This window comes from Pteropus vampyrus, unplaced genomic scaffold, assembly GCF_000151845.1.
Source record: "Pteropus vampyrus isolate Shadow unplaced genomic scaffold, Pvam_2.0 Scaffold5, whole genome shotgun sequence".
NCBI lineage: Eukaryota > Metazoa > Chordata > Mammalia > Chiroptera > Pteropodidae > Pteropus > Pteropus vampyrus.
Genome location: NW_011888786.1, coordinates 153,759 through 167,345, shown reverse-complemented (window position 1 = coordinate 167,345; position 13,587 = coordinate 153,759). Strand labels below are relative to the sequence as shown.

Here is a 13,587-nt window from a genome sequence, read left to right as displayed (position 1 = left end):
TGAAAATACCTTTCACAATCCAATTTGTTTGAGCCTACTCTAGTCCTAATACCAGCATGTGCTTGCTGCTGGCATTGGAACAAGTGTAGAAAGGTGATTGTACCTCAAGTTCAGAGACATTTGTTTCCAAAGGACAGATCTGACGATCTCACCTTCTTGGTTGAGCTTTCGGAAGCCTCCTTCCTTCTAGATGAGGCCACCTACTATGGCCTTGCCAACCTGAACAAGCCTGATCCTGTCTGATCTTGGAAGCTAAGCAGGGTCAGGCCTAGTTAGTACTTTGATGGGAGACCACCTCGGAAGACCAGGTGCTATAGGCGTAAAAAAAAAAAAAAAAAAAAAAAAAGGAATTGTAAGCTGACAAGGTCTTTGCAATCTGTAAGGTCAACCAAGAGCTGCCTCGCCTAAAAAAAAAAAGAAAAAAAAAAATTAGATGAGGCCACCTAGGCCATCATGGTATCAGGGATGTTATGTTGAGCCATATGTACTTGACCCATCATTTCCTTACTATCAATAGTAAGGAGAGCACTGAGATTAATACATGACACACATGAAATAATTCCATAGATGACATATAAGATAATCCCAGGTTTGTCCTGCTACACCACAGACAATCTTAAACTTTCTATGAAAAAAGGGTGCTGTAAAAATAGATAATAGGTCATTTCTGATAAGCAAAAAAGGAGAGGAAAGCAAAGCACGATGTTGAGAAACGTTTAAGACGACCACAGCCAATTGACCTTTACCTCCAACCTGCTGGGTAATATTGTTCTAAATGCTGGTTTTCCCTAGTACCCTCCTCCCCAATAAAACTCTCCTCTGCTTCCTTCCCAGAATGTGATGATGAACCGAGCAAATGTTTGTGAAAAGACCAGACAGATTGTCAAGTCCTGAAAATGCCAGAGATTTTCACCATTATTAGCCACGGGGACAGGAGCTATCAGGGGTAAGCAGATGAAAATCTCACGTCCCCAACAGCTCAGTCAGAACTGGTCATCAGCCTTCCAGCAAGAAAAACCCGCTGAGAGTTGTACAAGGGGAATGATGATAGACTAAAAAAATGCAAACGTTTAGGAAAAGGTCTGTGCTATTAAAAGAAAGTCAAAAGCAGTCAGAGCAATTATAGAGAAGACGTTACAAACATCTCAGAAATTGTCAAGGAAAATCATCGCCCTCTGTAAGGCCGCCGGTGCACACCAGCGAAGCAGCATTACACCTGCCTGGGCCCAGGGAGGCAACTCAACATCATCCAGTTATTTATGAACACAGAAGTGAGCTGCATTTCCCCCCAGAGAGTGCTCCAGTCAAAATTAAGGGATTAAATATTCGGACTTTTTGTACCAGCCTGTATTCACTTCTTTAATTTACAGAGTTGGGGACAGAAAAAGTAAAATGGTAGGGGGAGTATGCTAACAAGGTTATTTCTCTCATCAGCGCCTACTCACTATTACTTCTTTTCAAAAATAAGATGTGAACTCAAAACACACCTCACTGTTTTAAACGCCTTGAGGATTAAAAAGATGCAATAGAAAAATAGGGAGGAAAAAGGCTAGAAAGAAAAAGACAAAAATACATAGGTGCCTTTCAAATTTTAGGTATTTTATTTTTTCTTTCATTCAGTGTCAATTTTTTTTTTTATTTTGATTACATGGGAATATATTATTTTAAAAATACTTCCCAAAAAAGGTTTAAGTGGGTAACGAGACCTTATACACGTGGCCACTGGGATCTTAAATTGATGACACTGATGTGTGAAGCAGATTTATTCTTGGAATCCCTTTAATGAACAAAAAAAAAACAAACAAAACAAACAAATGAAACAGAAGATAAGGTCACACAAAGATTTTCTCGAAGATCAATGTCCTTAAATTAAGTCAGAATTTTTACATTGTCTCAATGTCATAATGTAACTTCAGTAGAATTAAATGTGAGAACTTGTAGATGCTGTGAATTCTTTGTCCCTATTAGTTTATTTTGTCGTCGTTGTCGTTATTCTTGTTGTTGTAAAAATCTTTGGTGGCCTACATATGTCCCACGAGTTTCAGGTTGCTTTCTGCTGCCTGACTGTACCATCCTGTACATTCTAAGTGCGTGTGCAGATGGAAAGTCTCAACAATGGAAACTACTACCTTGAGACAAGTGGGCACTTGAAAAGCCCTTCTCCTTGAAAGTCTTCGTTCCGCCCGAGCGTCAGTCATGGCACACGTATCGGGAAGATGGCATTCCAGGAAGGCTGGCTTAGAGACTGAGGGCACACTGGTTTGCTGAAGCCGGTCCACACTGGCTCACACAGGCTCGAAACCCACTCTCACGAGCTAGTAAGAGCCAACTGAGCGTACCTAGTCCCGTTCCCTTGTTCAACGGCATCTTGATGGCAGCTTCAAACGAGCGATGGGGGAATATCTGCACCACTGAAATCAGCAAATCCTACAATCCCCATCCAAGTGTTTTGTTTTGTTTTGGCCCAGAGAGCCAGTTGATAAAGTTTTGCGAGCGCAGCACCAAAAGCAGGCCCAGGGAAGATCAATGTTTTAAAGTACCATCTGGCTCTTAACGGCCTTAAGAGAAAGGCCTCTTATTTCTGTGACTTCGCAAGGAAATGCCAGCCCAAAAGAGGAAATCCATCTCTGTGACCGTTTCTCCTTCAGTGCTTTAAAACAACCCAAACCAGAGAGAGTCCCGGCCAGTTACCTCCTGCAGTCCTCTCTTTGAGCTGCGGACTCTTCGAAGCCCTCCGATTACTTCAGCCACATAGCTTTTTTTCACCTTTCTTCCTTTATAACCCAGCCTGTCTGTCCTGGACCCATTCTGTGAATACATCAGCTTAAATTTCCTTTTCTTCTGCTTTAACCCCAGGCCCTAACTTTCATTCTTTTTTTTTTTTTTTAACAAAATTTCCCGGAATGGTGTTGTCTCCTGCCTTCACTTGCTCATCTGCCATCACTTCTCACTTCTCATTCCATGCCATCTGCCAGCTGCCCCTCTGCTCAAAGTGCTCTGGTTCCAGCCAACAAGGCCACATCTTCCTCGGGCTCTCAGCTCCGTATCCCCTCTCTTCCTCTCTGCGGAGCGAGTGTACCTGTCAGCCGCCTCATGTCCCTAAAACACATCCCTTGGCCTCCACAACTTTTCCAAACTGTGGTTCCCAGCCTTCATTTCTGATGGGTCTTCTCTCCCTTCTTGGTTGGGCTGTTTCTCTACCAAGGTCCCTAGATGCAGGGCTGCTCCAGGAGTCTGAGGTGAACGTTTCAAGTTCAGTGTCAGAACCTTGTTCATAGCCATTAGTACTTTATAGGGTTATTACGAATGCAGATATGGTATTTTCTCTAATGGAATATAGATGACTTATAAGCAGAGCAGGACTCACTGAGCTCTGGATCCTTTGGAGATCCACTTCATGTAAGAAATGTTATGGGAGAATAGACCCCCACAGCTGGACCTCCTCGATGTCTAGAGTCAGCCAGGACAGCATAGAACAGTGGTTCACCAGGGGACATTGGACAAAGTCTGGAGACAGTTTCCTCTTTCACAACCAATGAAGACAGGCCACAGGCTACTGGTGATTAGAGGCCATGGATTCCACTAAAGATCCCACAATGTACAGAACAATCCCTCACACACACAAAGAATGATCTGGCCCAAAATGTCCTTGGTGCTGAGGTTGAGAAACTTTGACTTACAGTGACTATGTCACTGCAGTCTCCCGTAGCAGTTCACTGGCTCATGGGAACAAGAGTTGGGTTCTGGTGACGTGGTCCTTAAAGAAACACTTGCTCTTGCAGATATAAGCACAATGGCATTGTGTCAATTTGTAGTCACATGTGCTTACCCACCCAATAACAATGTCATAAGGTTTGCTGCACCCACCTACTTATCCTGATGACAGGAGGGCTCTCTTTCGCTCCCTGTAACATCTGTGTTCTGACCCTCAGTCTTCACTGAGTCCATAGCAGTGTCTCTCATTTTCAATTCTTGGATGTAGCTCTAATGGGCAATAAACAAGCCATGGCATCAGGACTACGTGTTGTGGGTCTCAAGAAGCTTCCTCTTAAACAAGCATGGCACATCTTCCAAAGCTGACTCACATTTGGCAATCGCTAGTTTGGGGAAAGTGTAAGTTAGAAACACAGGGTTGAATGGCAGGCTTCTGACTACTTGAGTGACTCCGAGTCTTTGCTAATCCTCGCTCCGTTTTCTGGTCTATAAAAAAATAAGATACTAATAAAATACACCTCATGGAGCTGTGGGAACTAAATGAGATGACACAAGTCAATGCCTAGCAGCTAGTAATCACTTGGCAAATATGAGGCGTTAGTAAAACAACTTTAGTTTCTGTATGATTAGAAAAAAAGAGGTGGAAGCCAGGAGACTCTTTTAATATTAGGGGAATGATGGGTTGTCATCAAACTAATAACTTACTTTCTATAAGTACCCCATCAGTCTTTCTCGTGCTAAATTGAAATGAACTGATTTCAGTCGAGTATACATTTATCCCATCATTTGTAACCGAATAGCAATTCAAATAGAACAATACCGTATTTGAAGGGAATAATTCATGGGGCTTTAAAGCAGTGAGGAAAGGGAAGAGGAGAACACAGTCAGAGAAAATATAATGTATTGCTGTGAGGCAGGTCTTGGTGATCATCTATTTCTACATTAGCTGAGTCTCAGGAGTCCCAAGTAGCTTGCTAATCTGATGACTCTCCACAACATTGCATTATCATGGCAATTTTTTGAAACCTGAGCAAACTGAACTACAGGAAAATTGAGCGAATTGCTCAAGGTCACACAGAAGTCAGGCCCAGAATAGAGCTGATGTCTGCTGGTTTCCCGCGACCCTTCCCTATACACTTTACTTGAAGCAGTCTGGTGAGAATGGCTAATGGCTTTGATAGTCTTGAACCATTAATATTTTTTTCTGAGTAGTATTCTTGGCAAACTTGCTTATTTTCCAGAGTGATAGATATTTCTGAAAAGAGAGTCTCAGAGGAATGTCGATTGTCAGTCTAAAAGAATAGTCAGTCAGAGAGCAGTGAATAAATTTTAACCTACGAATGTGGTTTTGGAGACTGTAATCGAGGAATGTTTTATACCAATATCAAGAATCTTGAAAAATTGAATAAAAAATATTGAATATCAAAGTAAGACTTTTGCAAAGGCTGGAAAGTCTAGTTTCGGAATTCTTATTCCGAATGAGGCCTTCAGCACCAAGCTTGGCCCCCTCTCAAGAAATGCAGTGTTCCTTGGCAGCCTTCCTTTACCCCCTAACCCCGGGCACTGGCTTATAGCTCGTGCTGCAGCCAACTCATTTCCTCCAGCCCAATCGATGACTTTCTATTAGCCGAGCATCCTGCTCTGAATCACTTGCAAACCACTAAGATACACTTTCACTGTTTATTTTCTGACTTGAAACAGAGAAGAGCAAGGTCAGTTGGTTCTTTCAATGATTTCTCTTAAAATGAAAACTTTCACTGCAGTCTTTTGAACTTTTGAAGACTAACGTCCAATAACACAGCCATTTTTAGCAAATTTAGTTGCTCAGGATTTTATGGTTTTTGTATAACTTAATCGTATCTATCTATTTCATGTATATTAATGCATCGGAATTATTTAATGGGTATGTTCTTTTATATCTGTCAAATGTAGTGTCATGTGTTTCATATGTACCCCATTAACAGTGGAAATAAAAAAGAAAATACATATAAAGAGAATATATGATTTCTTGATAATTAGAAGCTTATTTTTCACGCCAGGTTGAACCCTCCAATTATAAGAATAAGCACATGTTGATTATGTGATGTTGAGGAGAAAAGTTTCACTGGTGGAAAGCTGCATATCCAGGGACTGGGAAAGGCAAGATTAATGGGTTTGTAAATTAGGCAGAGAAAATAGTCTTGATATCATGGAATAGCACAAGCAGAAGAATAGAGAAAATTCCAGCCACGAGATGAGAGTTCCAGTGTGAAATTGTTGTGGGCAATGAATTTGCTACTCACATTCTCCTTGGCAGCCAACATTCTCATAAGCACCTGTTCACCACCATCATCATCATCATCATCATCATCATCATCATCATCATGTTATGACTACAAGTTAAAAAGAAGAGAACCCACTGAAGTCAGGAAACTGGAGCATAAGTATTATTATTAATTAGTATTTTTATTAATTAAAATAATTAGAATCCCCATGGCCTTTCGGTATTTATTTGAAACCACTTTTATAGCAACTAGGACAAGATTGCTTACTTCTTTAGGATTTGAGAAATCATAATGCATGTGGCACAGAATTTACTTTTGGTGGCCTACATCCAGAATGGCTTAGTCATCAAGTGCTGTATTTGAATGTGATTAATCAACAGGCAGGGGACAGAGGCTAGGGTTAAACTTTGCTGACCAACTCTCAAGGAAGTAGAAAATATACGGTGAAATCAGTTTATCTCTCTCTTTTAAAGCTGTGTAATCTTTACCTTCATTCTGTTTGAAATGAAAGATATTTTCCAGCTGCTTGTCCCTTTGAAAAAGTGACCAGAATAATCTGAGGTTTTTTTTCTCAAACTCCAAGTTCTATTTCAGATGTTAGTTGCTAGTTGCTAAGGGAACCATTATAGACCAATTATCATTAAAACAGCCTCTGAAACTGGATATCTGAGGGAGGAGACATTGTTCTCTCCTCTTTAAAGGCAAACCCTCTCTCTGGTTAGAAAAACCCATTTAAGTTCAGGCTACTTTTCCTTTTCTCCCAACTCTCTGGAAAAATAGTGAAAGACAGGAATTTTAGAAAAAGCCACAGAGAAGAGTAAGTGTATGAATGAATGTGGAAGTCATATTCAACCCATAGACTCATGATGGCTGTGGGGAAAAAAAAAAGTGTATTTAAATTTGGAAAATGTTTTTTTCTTTTACCTTTTAAAAAGTGGGAGTCTAATTTATATACAACAAAATGCAGATTTTATGTACTTTTTAAATGAGTTTTGACAACTACAGACATGACAGAGAATATTTTCATCATCCCAGAAGTGTCCCTCCTAGTGCCAAACGTCTCTCCTAGTGACTGTCCCTCCTCTAGGCAAATCTCATCCCCTAGAGACAACTACTGCTCTGAAACCTGTCACCATATTTTATTTTCTGCTATTCCATAACTTCATATAAATGGAATAATCTAATACATAATCTTATTTTCTGTCTTCCTCTGTCCAAATCTAAGTTTTTTTGAGATTCATTCATTTTATTATATTTATCAGTAGTTCCTTACGTTTTATGGCTGAGTAAATAATCTACTGCCATACTTTTGTATCCATTAACTTCTCGGTGAACATTTATTTTGTTTTCTGCTACTATGAATAAAACTGTTAAGATAGTTTTTTTTTTTACATATCTGTTTGTAAACATGTATTTTCAGTTCAATTTTAAGTTTGCTAGTCACAGATTTTACCTGATGACTCCCTTTAAAAGAGGCTGCAATGGGAGAGCAGATTGTTCGGAGAAGAAGGGGCCTTTTATCCACCTCGAGCCCCTTGGTAATTTCAGCCTACAGTTTTGAACTTGCCACCCTCCACCGCCACTCATCCCTAAGATTCAAAACCCATTGGCGGTATATCTCAAATGACACGTCTCCAGGTATGCATGGCCAAACAGCATGTAATAAAGTCGAGGCCCCTTTCTTATTCCCACTCAAATAATTAAGACCCCTTTTCAACATCTGGGCCTAGTGAGGAGGCACCCAATACCAAAGTCTCTTTGTACATGGAAAAGCAGCCTAGTATTTTCAGGAAGATTGCTTCCGAAACTCATCTGGCCAGCCTGGAAGCCGTCCTAGGTAGTTGCTTTAAGTCCTATGGGTACCACTTTGCATGCATTTTGCACTCATGGAGAAAAAGAATCCAGGTTTCAACCTTTCACATTCAAACAGGATTCTGAGTGCCTCCCTGCATTTTCTGAGCTTTTGGGAAGGGATATGTTAAGATGACCACATTTAAAATTCACTTCAGTGATGCTTCCAGATCCTTGCTGAGATAGATGTACAGAGATGTTTGCTATAATTCGCACTAAGATTTTTCTAAAGATTTTAGGATTTGTTTTTGTCCCTGAGGTCGTAAGCATGTTGTCAGCACTTTGACACTGGTGTGCACAGGTTATGCCTGAAGCCCTCACACATTTCTTAGGCTTCTGGGGGTGCCACATCTCTAGCTGATTTAATCCCATCGGCTGAGGCTTTGTTTTTCTGAGATGAGCTGATGTGCAGAGAACTCCATTTGAACACATTGGATTGTTGCATCTCCCAGTTTTTTTGTTTTTGGCCCCAATGTTCTAGGATTTCCTGACCACTTTCTGGACTTGGTTACCCAAACTGGCATGGAGTGCTGCACCCATTTTACAGATGGTAAAAATAAACCAGATTAAGTGGCTTGACATGTCACATTATAGATTACGCCCTTGAAGCGTGACCAGCTTCACCCCAGTCTGGGCAGAGGCACGAACTTGTATCTGTCGGTCCTGTCTCTCAGCCACTAGAGTAATTCTAAATTTCTTAAGTGGAATACAGGTGGTTGCTCCAAATTTTCCTTGATATGCACCAAGAGCATACTGAGGCAGGGTCAGCAAATTTGCTTATGAGTGGGGGGCAAAGACCTCCTGGGAAGAAAGGAATCTAGATTCTGACCCTTTTGTCTTTCAGGGACCAATACTTGAGAGTGTCTCCGATGCATTAGGATTGTGTGAACTGAAGGTCGTCAGTAATAAAGAACGCCAAAGTCCACCAAAGGAGAAGCCACCATGGAGAAGGAGTCTGACAAGTCATCTGAAAATACCAAAGTCTAAACTAGTTCCATCCAATAGAAATACAATGAGAATCACGCATGCGATTGTAATTTTCTAACTGCCACATTTAAAAAAGTAAAAGGAAACATAGGCATAAGTTCAGTGCTACAGTTCATGTAACGTAATATATCCAAAATATGTCATCTTAGGAAATAATTAATATACACATTATTAATGAGTTCTTTTATATCCTTTTTTATGTATTAAATCTTCGAAATCGAGGGTGTATTTTCCACAATACTTCCCCATTTGGACCAGCCACATTTCCAGGGCCCTAGCCCCTGAGTGGCCACCACATCAGACAGCACAGATCTAGATGTTCACGAATGAAAGGCAAGAAAGGGCCTCTTCGCAGCTACTTTAACGAGGGCTGTTGTGCTTTAAAACCACAGTGGGCTTATGAGTGTACGCCAGAGAGCTGTGACCGTGAAGTAAATGCCGCTGGCTCTACTTCACAGAGAGGAGTGAGAATGACATCAGCAGACAGCAAAAGAACCCCAGCCCCCACACTGTGGACCACAGGTGGACTGATAATTGTGCTTTACTTTCTCCCTGTTTTGTGAAGATAGAGTCGAACTCATAATTCTTGGCCCTTTGGTGTAGGGGAGCAAAAAGCGCTCTGGAGAAAATTTGAGCTGACGGCAAATTAAAGCAAATGAGACTTCAGCTAAGAATCTGAAAAGCAAGAGAAATCCCCAGCCCTTTGTTCTGGAAGCCTGTGAATCGGGTCGGATCGCTTAGTTGTGCAGCCACCGTTTGCTCCCCACTACGGAGAGAGCCTTGAGGGGAGGGATTAGGATTTACCTGTGTACGATCATTCCAGAACCCTGGGCAGCACCACAGCTGTGGTAAGCTGGCTAAGCGTGGTTCCTTTCACCCTTTTCCCAGAACTCCGAAGAGGACTTGGCATAGAGGCGTATGCATTAAAAAAAAAATTGCTGACGAGCTGGCCAGAGAGATGCGAGCTTCCCTCGCTCTCCAGTTGTAGCTTCTTCCTTACAAAATGGACGTAACCAGAAGGCCGACTCCGCTCGTGTCTCAAGTAGGTCTCTGTAGGTGTTCTGAGCTTAACCTAACTTAGAAAGTCAGTGGGGAGAAAAAATACAAGAAAAATGGTAGGAATCAAAAGCGTTACATTTGCATAGTGTATTAGATCATATGGAAGGTTTTTGCATGCAAGTCTCAGTTAAAACTCCACATTATACTGATTCAGAGAGGGTAAGACACTTGGGTCAGTCACGTGACTAATAACTCACTTAGTCAGAAATTGGACCTAAGAGGCCTAATTCCAAAACCAACTCTCTCAGTCTTCCTTTCCCTTCATCATGGCTGCCTCCAAATGCAGGATCACCTTTTGCTGACGATAAAACGTTCTAGACAAAGGCATGGTATTTTTTTTATCATGTCGTTATAAGTAAGCTAAGACCAAGAAAACGTTATCATTATTTGAAACTGCCTTTGACCTATCTTTACATATACTAAATGTAACTCTACACCCATCAGAAAACCCAGAGTGGTTCCGAATGAAGATTTTCATTTTCGATGTTGTACCATGACGGTTTATCTTCCAGAATAAAATGATTTCTTTGGAAGCAGGGGAGAATTGATTTCTTAAATCTGACCCAGATGTCGGATTGCTGTGCTTGATTCTAACTGAATGTTTTCTTAGCAGGATCTGAAGCAAGTAAATTGTGCACAATTTATTCATCTAAGCAATGGGGGAGAGGAGGCCAGACCACACAGCTGGCTTAGAAAACAATGTAAATGCGTTTTTGTTCAGTAAACAAAAGAAAAATAATTTCCTCCCAAGAGAACAGAAAGTGGAAAAGGACAAACATTTGCTCGTGCCAAATTCAGTCTGAATTATTTATTACCTACTACAGATCAGGGTATGCTCATAATATTGTGAGAAACAGCAAAGTTCTCACACCTTATCAAGAAATAGTTTGAAAATACCAGTAAATTATCACAGTAAATTATCACAGCTATTGCAAAGGGTGGTTGCGGGTCATCGTTCTTTCTCCTAGGTTCTGCATTTTTGGAAAAACAAAATTCTAACACTTTCTCAACACACTGTTGAGAACAGTGAGTAGATGTAAAGGCCAAAGACCTGCCTTCCCTTTATAACTGAGTAACCTTTCAAAAATCATTGAAACTTTCAGAGTCCATTTTTAAGCAGACTCATATCTACTTCCTGGGGTTGTGATGGGAATTAAATGAGCTATAAGAAGTGATCCATAATAGAAACACCCACAGATAATTGATCTATAGTGGAAACATACACTCATAAATACTGTTTTTTATTTAAATATTGAAAAATAGATGCTTGATGTCTAAGTAATCTGATATCATAGCTGCTCCAACACTGAATTCAAAATGATTTAAGAGTAATACATTACTCATAAAACACCATAAACAAAATCAAAACACAACTGAAAAACAGGGAGAAATTATTTGTAATGTGTACCGTGTGCAAAGATTTAAGATTCCTAATATATAAGAAATTTTTGTTCAAGGCTCACAGATTTTACTGAAATGACTGGTAACAGAGCAGTCTCAAGGGCATCACCAGAGAATCTGTTCTGACTTGGAAGTACTTCCTGTGGACGATGGAGGGCCCTGCCTCATTGCACTCCAGCTTGCTGACCCACATCCGCCAGAAGGTGGAGAGAGGCCAAGATGGAGCCTCCAATCCAAACTGAGTACTTCTGCTCTGGGAGAGCAATAATCTTGATCTTCATGGTGCTAGGGGCCAGGGCTGTGATCTCCTTCTGCATCCTGTCAGCAATGCCTGGGTACATGGTAGTACCCCTGGGGAGGACATTATTGGGAAATAAGTCCTTGTGGATGTCAATGTCACACTTCATAATGGAATTGTGAGTTGTTTCATGAATTCCTGTGGACTCCATGCTGATGAAGAAAGGCTGGGATTGGGTCTCTGGGCAGCGGAAGTGCTCATTGACAGTGCTGATGATCTGCCTGGCTGACAGTTCATAGTTCTTCTCCTGGGAGGAAGAGGAGGCTGCTGTGGCCATCTTATTCTCAAAATCTAGGACCGCATAGCACCACTTCTTGGTGGTCTCAGCTGTGGTCACAGAGGAAGAGCCTCTCTCTAGGAGGATCTTCATGAGGTAGTCCATGAGGTCACAGCCAGCCAGAACAAGGCACATAATGGCATGGGGCAGGGCAGTAGCCCTCACAGATGAGGCCATTGTGCGTGATGCTGGCCCTCGAATATAGGACAATGCCTGTTGTGCAGACAGAGGCACAGAGGGAGACACGGCTTGAATGGCAGCATACATAGCAGGGACACTGAAGGTTTCAAACGTGATTGGAGTCATCTTCTCCCTGTTAGCCTGGGGACGGAGGGTGCGGGGGCTACATGAGCAGGGTGGGATACTTCTCAGGAGCCCCCGCAGTGCACTATGGAAGGAGCGTGCCAGATCTGGTGGCGAGAGCGGCCCGCGATGGAAGGGAAATCAGCCTGAGGTGCGGGGAAGAGGGAGGCATCACCTGCTGCAAAGCCGGCCTAGCGCAGGCCAGAGCCATCGTCCCACACACGCTCAGTGATCTCCTCTTCGCGCATGGAGGGTGTGGCTGAGTGAACCTCAGGCTGCAGCACCAAACCTATGACAGGTCCCTGACCCAGTGACTGAGGGCAGGTGTCAGGAATTCTTTTAAATTCAGAAGCAAGGAACAAAATGATATAAAAATAGGAAAAATATATAGACAACTCACAAAAATATATAAAAATTGCCTTCGAACACATAAAAATGTTCAAATTAACTCGTAATTAAAGATATGCAAATTATAACACAATGAAGTCATAACAATACCTCTCAGACTGACGGCTTAAAAGTAGAAAAAAATGATGCTGGAACAATGGATCTAGACACAGACACTGCACCCTTCACAAAAGTTAACTCAAAATAGATCGTAAACGTAAATTTAAAATGCAAAACTATAAAACTCTGAGGAGATAACATAGGAGAAAATCTACATGACCTTAGATTATGGTGATGACTTTTCAGATACAATGCCGAAGACATGATCCATGAAGAAAATGATTGATAAATTAGACTCCATTCGAATTTTAAAAGTCTGCTCTGTGAAAGACTGTCAAGAGAATGAGAAGAAAAACCATAGACTGGAAAGAAATATTTGCAAAATACGTGTCTGATGAAGGACTGTTATTCAGAGTATTCAAAGAACTCTTAAATAAGAAAACGAACAACCCAACTTAAAAATGAGCAAAAGACCTGAACCAACACCTCATCAAAGGAGATAAACAGATGGCAAATAAGCGTATGAAAAGATGCTCGACAGCCTATATTATTAGGGAATTGAAAATTGAAACAATGAAATACCACTATACAGGTATTAAAATGGCCAAAATCCAAAACACAGACAACACCAAAGACGGGCAAATGAGGAAATGGAGCAACAGGAACTCCCATTTGTTACTGGTGGAAATGCAAAGTGGTACAGCCACTTTGGGAGTTTTGTTTGTTTGTTTGTTTGTTTTGCAAAACTAAATATACTCTTACCATGCAATCCAGCACTCACACTCCTTGGTGCTTACTCAAAGGAACTGAAAACTTATGTCCACACAACAACCTAGGCACAGATGTTTATAGCAGCTTTATTCAAAATTGCCAAATCTTTGAAGAAACAAAGACATCCTTCGGGAGATGAAAATGGATAAATGGGTACAATCTGACAATGGAATATTATTCAAAGCTAAAAAGAAGTGGGCTAGCGGGCCATAAAA

The 13,587-nt window shown here is 41.2% G+C and overlaps 2 pseudogenes; one reads left to right on the top strand and one right to left on the bottom strand.

The window, feature by feature from the left end:
- Positions 1–201: 201 nt before the first annotated feature.
- On the top strand, positions 202–320 carry LOC111744090 (annotated as a pseudogene).
- An 11,023-nt stretch (positions 321–11,343) lies between these two features.
- On the bottom strand, positions 11,344–12,402 carry LOC105295934 (annotated as a pseudogene).
- Positions 12,403–13,587: the final 1,185 nt, after the last annotated feature.